This window comes from Manacus vitellinus, unplaced genomic scaffold (assembly GCF_001715985.3).
Source record: "Manacus vitellinus isolate BGI_N305 unplaced genomic scaffold, ASM171598v3 scaffold_22_pilon, whole genome shotgun sequence".
NCBI classification, from domain to species: Eukaryota; Metazoa; Chordata; class Aves; order Passeriformes; family Pipridae; genus Manacus; species Manacus vitellinus.
In genome coordinates, this window is record NW_021939632.1 from 12,552,191 (window position 1) to 12,560,205 (window position 8,015).

At 36.1% G+C, this 8,015-nt stretch overlaps 1 long non-coding RNA gene across 1 annotated transcript; it reads left to right on the forward strand.

Annotated features, from left to right (window-relative positions):
• Positions 1 to 673: 673 nt before the first annotated feature.
• Positions 674 to 6,974, forward strand: LOC108639642. Its single transcript, XR_001920636.1, has 3 exons — positions 674 to 884; positions 1,033 to 1,084; positions 6,939 to 6,974. It is a non-coding gene; the product is annotated as an uncharacterized LOC108639642 (long non-coding RNA).
• The last annotated feature ends 1,041 nt before the right edge of the window (positions 6,975 to 8,015 follow it).

The window sequence follows — 8,015 nt, forward strand, 5'->3', positions numbered from 1 at the left end:
AGCAATACTGTTTTGATTTTCTATCCCACCATTCATGTCTTGCAATTCAAAGCTGCTGCAGGAGAGAGAAAGTGGCCTCCTGCACTCACAGCCTTTACTTTGAGTTCTACAGGTTCAGCTCCTTCCCAGGCTGCTTGAAGCCTTCATGGTAGAGCAGCCCCTTAGCACTCGCTACCTCTCTTCAGCCCAGCTCTTGTCTACAAGGAAAATTTTACAGCTGTCCAACACAGCAACTGCTAACCAACTAACCTTCCCCCCACCGAAAGAGAGAGATTTAAATCTCCCTAACAGAACGAAATGACTAGACCTGAGATAATGTTCTTGCCCACAGAAAACTTTGTTCTCAGATGTCACTCATCTAGAACTCTTACTAACTGCTAAAAACAGATGCTTTCAACATAGAGTGGTTTGAAACGCTTTGGCTTAATAATCTTTATTTTCCTGTTTCAGTAAATGAAAATAAATTGATTTACAACAGTTAATGCACAGGTACTGAAAACAGTGGCTGTAATTTTTTTTATACCCATCTGTCCTCCTCTTATTCCATCTGTTTTCTTCACTCATTGCACTGGAATCCAGCTTCACAAAATGAAATCCAAGCTCTTTCATGCAGCACAGTGTAAGTTACCTAGTTACCCAGCTGAAAGACATTTCAAAATGAATCACTCTCCTTATACTCTGTAGAAGGCAACAGACACAGATTTTTTGGTTAATATATGTCTGAGCAATCTTTCCTTCAACAAAATATAAAACTGTCAGTAAATTCCTTCTGATTTCAGATGATGCATTTCAAAATAATACCGTAACGGCTCACCATTTTAATCAATTATTGAGTACGCCTTGGGGATTTTCCACCAATTCCACTTGATGCTGCTCTTAAAATGGTAAGTACCTACATAACTGTGTGATTTATAGACTGGCTTAGATCTTTATAGCTAATACAATAGTATAAGTGCACGCAATCATATGATTTAATTGGATTATATAGCCTTCATTAAACTGTGTTGACTGACTTTTTTTATTCTTCAACAGTTCTTTGGCCTGTTAATGATTAAAGATTTGGATTTGAGTCTTTACACTAAATGTAAGTGTTTAACAGGAAAAGAAAACCTAAGAAAGCCCTCCTCTCTTACAATCCAAAATGGAAGATACAATATAAAGGCTGAAAATAACTTTTTGAGAAATTTTGCATAGCACAAATACAAAAGCCACTATAAACAAAGGATATTTCTATGTGTTCTATGGGATACTATAAACAAAGGATATTTCCGCTATTATCTAATCTTTAAGGCAGTGTGGTAAGTGAGGTCATTCAAAGGTCAAGAATGGGAGGTTTCTATTGCTCCATAAAAGGGTTCACACTTTAAATATAAGTTTGTCAGTGTTCATGGTGCCTTTAATTTCTACACTAATGATATCTAGAATACCTACATGCCTTTGGTTTATGCATTTACCACTTCATTATTAGCATCACATTAAAAGGGAATAGTTACTTTTTATTTGTGCTACAAAGATCTTTTAACTGATACTGAATTTATACAGAATAGAATATTTAAGAATACTAGCATACAGCATACAGTTCACAGGAACATGCATTTAAACACCCAACTTTGTTATTAGGGTGATAATAATAGTAATACTTATCACTTCTTTTTTTTTAATTCAACATATTATTTTATTAAAATTTCAGTAGCATAACTACCTGAAAGAATTTTATTTAGTCAAAAGCTATCTCTCTTGAGACACAGAAGTGTTTATAATATAAGGGAACTTAGAAATATGTAGTGAGAACTTAAGTTGGAAATAAAATATTTTCCAAGATGAAAAATGGAAATAAGCCCTGATAATAGCACTTTTGTAAGATAGAACTTTCATATTACAGACCCATTATTGTGACGTGACTAAAAAAATGAGGCTTACAATTCTTTTAATCTTCATATAAGCCCATTTTTCCTTTCTGTGGCTGAGTTTGAAGCACTTCCAAACGAAAGCAAAAAACAAATGACTGCTATTAATCATAAAGAAAAAAATAAGTCTATATGCCTCCTGTAGTCCTTTAAAAAACATTAATATTTGCATAAAGCTAAAGGACAAAAACTCTTACATGCGAAAACATGTATCTTTCAGACATCTGCTAGCTACTTACCTTGGTCTGCTCCATAAATAGAAACTAATTATGGAGAGACTAAAAACAAGACAATGCCCTGGGAAATAAGGGACAGTCTTTTAAAGTATACTCAAAATGGTGTCAGTAAATCTGTATCATACAGATACATACTTAACACATAAATCTTTTTGGTATAATCTTCCTCCTTCTACAAGCAATAGTTAAACTTCCACTAAACTTCCATCAAAGCAGAATCAGCGTTGATGCATTCGTTCACTAGTAATATTTCCTGCCCTGCAAAGTATCAATATCAACTGTGAAAGACAGAACTGTAAAGACCCTAGTGAAAAAAGTATTCAGTCCTGTAAATTAATGCCTGAGCTCTGACTTTTAAGTGAAGACAGAGATCAGCAAGTCAGCTGCTGCTTATATTGCTTTCTTTTTCATAATCAAAAAATCAGAGGCTTGGGAAGTGCTTAGTAACCTAAACCATTCCTTTCCAGGAACTTGATATGTTTTCTTTTAACATATATTTATAACAGAAGTAGGAGAATAAAGTTAACTTTAGAAACAAGCATGATCCAAGGCTATATTTCAAACCCCAACACTGATATAATATAGGGGTCAGCAGTGAGGTCGAAATTTCAAATTGATATGCTGAGTCAATCCACCAAGGTGGGTGTTAGGGCTCCTCAGTTTCAAAGGGTACCTCAGCTGCTGGTTTTGGACAGTAATATTTCACAGACTTACTGCAGAAGTGCATATCAAGCAGTCTCTTAGAGCAAATAGAAACGTCTTTATATACTGGCAAAAGGAGGCTGCAAAGGACAAAACAGAAGGCACTTCAGCCACTCAGAGCTGGAGAGCATCATTAGAGGGACTGAAATGGACCTGGGTCAGGAAAGTTATTTTCCTTGAGAAAGGGGAGGAAGAGGTGGCTGGATGGAGCCACTGAAGTCACCAAAATTAAAAGTTACATGCTGGATTTCACAAAGTTAAACACAACTGTGTTCTTTATTTTTAGGCATCTGCACTAAAGGAAGGGAGATTAAGAAGCCTGAAATTATTATCCTTCACAAGCAGAGTCACTCAGGAATCTGATCTGTATGATTGCAGACACTTGTAAACATAAATTCACCAGGATACAGCACTGAGCTATAATTCACATAGTTTTAGCACCACACAGCAACCCAGCAGTCAAAAAATGTGTCCCATTAGAACAGTGTACAAACTGACAATTTGCTATGCTGCTTTACAAAATCATAATGGGAGGAAATATCTTTAGGTTTGCCTCAACCTACCACCTGCCTACAGAAAAAGGCAAAATGCATTAATTTACATACAACGTTCTGCCAGCCAAGTAGCAGCCATTAAGTGTTAACCCTTCACCTTAAAAGGGACCATTTTATATCCCTTCAGTCTTGGCATATACATTTTCTATGACCAAAGCAACTGACTATTTAGCAGTGTGCAAAAAAGCACAGCCTAGGGTTGAATATACAACCCGGTGCCCACACTCCCTGTTTGCTATATACTGCTACCCTGACGTGCAGAATATTTGCACAAATACAGGGAACCCTCAATGGCACAGGAGGCAGCACTTGCAGCCTAGAGCAGTCCTAGTCTGTGCCTTCAGAGGCCTATTTCACAGCAGCTGGATGTTAACCTAAATAGCATTTACCTGAGTTTCAAATAAATTACACATTCTTAGTCTTAACTTCCCGATTCAGAGCACAACAGCACTATTGCTTTGGTGTATCCTAAAGCGAGGGCAAAATGAATTGTGTAAGGAAGTCTAAGTGGATGCGCTGGGAATTCTAAATGAGAAACACAGATAATCGTTTAAAGAAAAAGCAGTTAGATCACAGAGAATGCATTTAAGTAGTTACAGCAGCAATTATTTAATTTCCAGCTACTCAAGACTATGAGACCACAACTTGAAAATTTATTCAATTACTTTTGGTTTGTAGACAGGTGCTGAACTACAGGATTTTATTTTTCCATGGTTAACTGATCAGAACATGCTTTTCATTCATTCTTGATTTTTAGATTTTACTGTTAATGCAGAAAATCTGCATAATGCTGAAAGCTGAAGGGGTAGTGTCAAATAAATGGAACTTAACATCAAAATAGCAGGGCCTGTTGCAGTTTTTGGTATCTTTTTATATTTAGTTACCTGAAAACTTCACTTCAGAATATTAATTCACTGAAAAAATAACATATTCATTAACACAAAATTATTATTGTCGTGGTGTTTCATATTCTTCCAGAAGGCTGACTTCAAAAACATAGAAACTTTGGAGCGGGAGGGTGGCAAGAAGGAAACAAACTGAAAAAACCTTAGCTTACCTAACCAAAAGCAAAATTCCCTGTTCAAACTCAAACTGAATGGCATCTTGAAGGCAAGAATAGAACAGGGATTACATGAAGCCAATTGTGTGAATGATGACTTGAGGAACATGGCAAAGAAAAAGAGGAGAATCCTCAAGGTGGGAGACACAAACAAACCAAATATCTGCATTAATTCAAAGAAAACATGGGAAATGTTGACAATGGGTTTACATAGCCCTTTCAAAGACACGCAAATAAATAGAATCTATCAATCATCAGAGGGACATGCCTTTTTCTTTTCTCCCCACCTTCTGCATCATCAAGTTCAGCTTTATCAGTAGGACATACTTTACTTTCTCAAAGTTAAGAACAGCAGCCCTGATGCCATGAGCATGGCAATACTGCTCAGCTGTGCCTGGTCCCTCTGCTACTGAATAATCTATTGCAATCAATGTATTAAAGAACAAACCCAATACCATTTTCATGATGGCAACCTGAGGAGCCATACTAAAATTACAGTTAATTATGTATGTGTATGCAGGGGTTAGCCCTCTGTAGAGGGCGGCGGGTCTGGCATGAAATTGCTCTTCAGTTTGCTAGGCAGACAAAAACAAACTGCACTGATCTTCAGCTAAACATGACGGTGGTGCCTCCACCGCAAAGCAAAGAGGTGAAATTTCGCTTTACTCAAGCATCATATCTCATAGAAAGAAACAGCTTTTCCTTGTTTTACTTATACAAGTTTAAATGACACTGATATCCACCCATACAAAAACGAGCACTGAATGCTGTCGTGTTACAGGAGAAATGCAGAAGTGTGCAAGAAACATATATAGACCCAGTCCTCCATAGTGTCAAGCTTGCATATTGCTCCATGATAACTGCTGGATGTATGAGGCACCTTGCTAATGACCACTCTATTGCTTTCTTTACTGTGCCAAAGCACTTATAGTTAAGGTACAACTTCTCGGTAGCTCAGACACGAACTTTTGTTCTCTTCTGGTCAGGCTACTACAGCCACCTATTTTTTATTTATTGGATTGATTCTTTGCCTGTTGACTTTCTCCCTTCTTTTCAGACACTGTAAAAGGTTTTGGCTGGGACAGAGCTAGTTTTCTTCATAGCAGTTTGTATGGTGCTGTGTTTTGTACTTGTGGCCAGAACAGTGTTGACAGCATCCAGGCCACCTCTGTTTCTCACACCACCCCACCCCTGAGTAGGCTGAGGGTGCTCGAGGAATTGGGAGAGGACACAGCCGGGGGAGCTAAGCCCAAATGAGCAGCGGAATATCCCACACACACCACATTACATCAAGCTGATCAGTAAAGCTGGGGGAAAGAAAGGGGAAGGAGGGATGGTCTGAATAACAGTGTTTGTCTTCCCAGGTAACTGTTATGCACAATGACTCCCTCCTTTCCTTGAAATGGATAAATAGCTGCCTACCAGAGTTAACCCACAACTGACACAAAAAAAGTTATTAGATTTAGTAGCAAAAGAGCCATATATGCCTCTATTGTCCTTTTTGCAAATCTTTTTTCTTCACTTATTAACAGAAAACTGAATGCATTTAATAAGAGCTAGAACTAAAAAAAAAGCAAATATCAGGCTTCTATAAGGTCACAAAGTATGTTTAGCTCTGGCAAGTTTGTGTAGAGAAAATGTACCATGAATGGAAGAGGTCTGGACTGTATCATCTATCTAAAGTTCACTTACACTTCTGCCTCCATTCCTACAGACCATGTCATCTAATTACTCTCTGTTTTACAAGTTTCTTGAAATATATTTCTATAGCCAGGAGTATTGTGCTTGTTTTGCCTGTTACAACAAAAAGACAAAAATCACACAAAAAGATACGCACAGAAGTAGATAACTCTTAGTTTCAATCATGTCCTAAAAGACATAAACTAATCCACTGAACTGATAAAATAAGAATGGTTTAGACTCACATATATGATAAAAATCATCTCAATAATATTTCATATGCAGAGCAAACCCAAATTAAAAAAATACATTACATATTTTGACACAGAAATACAATGGTTAAAATTGTATAAGCCTAACTAGGTCTGAACTCCCACTGATTTCCATATGAAGTTGTGGAGTTTTGTACTTTTGTCTCTGAAAATATACACCTATTGGAAATAAGGTATTTTGCAAAATGTTTTTGATTCCCTAACTTTATTTTCTTAAGACCATGCTAATTTTGTGTCCAAAAGACTGTTCTAGGACATCAAGAAAATATGCACAAAGATAAATTTATTCTGTTCTTGAATTTAATCAGTTAATATTAAGTGCCATATTAGTGAATAACAAACATTTTGCGTAGATCAAACCCCATTTTTTTGTTAGAATTGCATTAGAGACATAATGTTAGATTTTACTAATACATCAGGAGTTAAGCTCAGGGAAAGATCAATAATGTATTATTGATTGCAAAATTAAAATATTTTTTCACACTTTCATTAAGCCAATATAAGACCTCTGGAATTTATCTTTGCAGATGGCCAGCCTGTCTTCTGTAACAACATAATTTTGCAGAGAAGAATCATTTGATGAACAATTAAAACACTGAAGCGAAAAGTCATTAAGAGAGAGGTAGCAAATGTTTTGTGCTTCTGTCAATTTATTTTTTCTCCAGGAGTAAAAAACACTTCACAAAACAAATTTAAATCTCTGGAGAGTAAAATATGCCAGTAAAAAAACCCCAAACAATCCTGCGGATGTAAAATAATACTACATAGACGTGACTTCTTCAGAGGCAAAGCAGGCAAGCTAACTAGATGACACATCTGGCACAATGTCAGTGCAGAAATAAATTTAAAAAAAAAAAACAAAAACAAAGCAAACAACTCTAATTCACCATTTGAACTACATCCCAGCTTGAAAACTGCTGGCAGACATAAGCATTTTGCCTCTGAATTTGATGAAGTGGACTTCAAATACAAGAAAAGTATGACGTCATTAGGAAATCTAGTGTTTCTTTTCAATTGATAGCTAAGTTTTGTTCTTAGCAATTCTAGTACATTTTTAGGTTCACACAGAAAGAAAAACCTGCCTTTGCAAAACTTCAGTCTTGTAGGAACGCCAAAATACTTCTGAAAATGAATTTGCCCTCAAAACAACTTTGGATCTTTAAAGTGAAACACACAATGTCTGTCTTTCACATCAGTATCTGCTCAGTTTAGGGAAAAAACAGCAGCCAGAACATTATGAGCTAAGAAAGCTGTTTGCAACTTTAATAATGCACTAGTACTTTGATCTTCATAATATATTAATTTGTCTATTTGTGTTTGAAGTTATAGATGAATGAATATTTTAGATTTTTTTTTGCATATATGTGGATTATCTTGACGATCAATTCACAAAAAAAGGAAGCTTGGGACCTAGGAGGTACATTTTCAAAGCTTAATACAGGAGGTACACTCATTAATCCTATTAATGAATAATAGGATAAATGTATACACCACTTGTAAGTGGTTTTTAAACAGTTCCAAATTTAGACTAAACTTAGGAAACAGACGAAATTAAAAAAAATGCTAGTAACATGTCAACCAGTGATTATTTCTTTCTATTCATG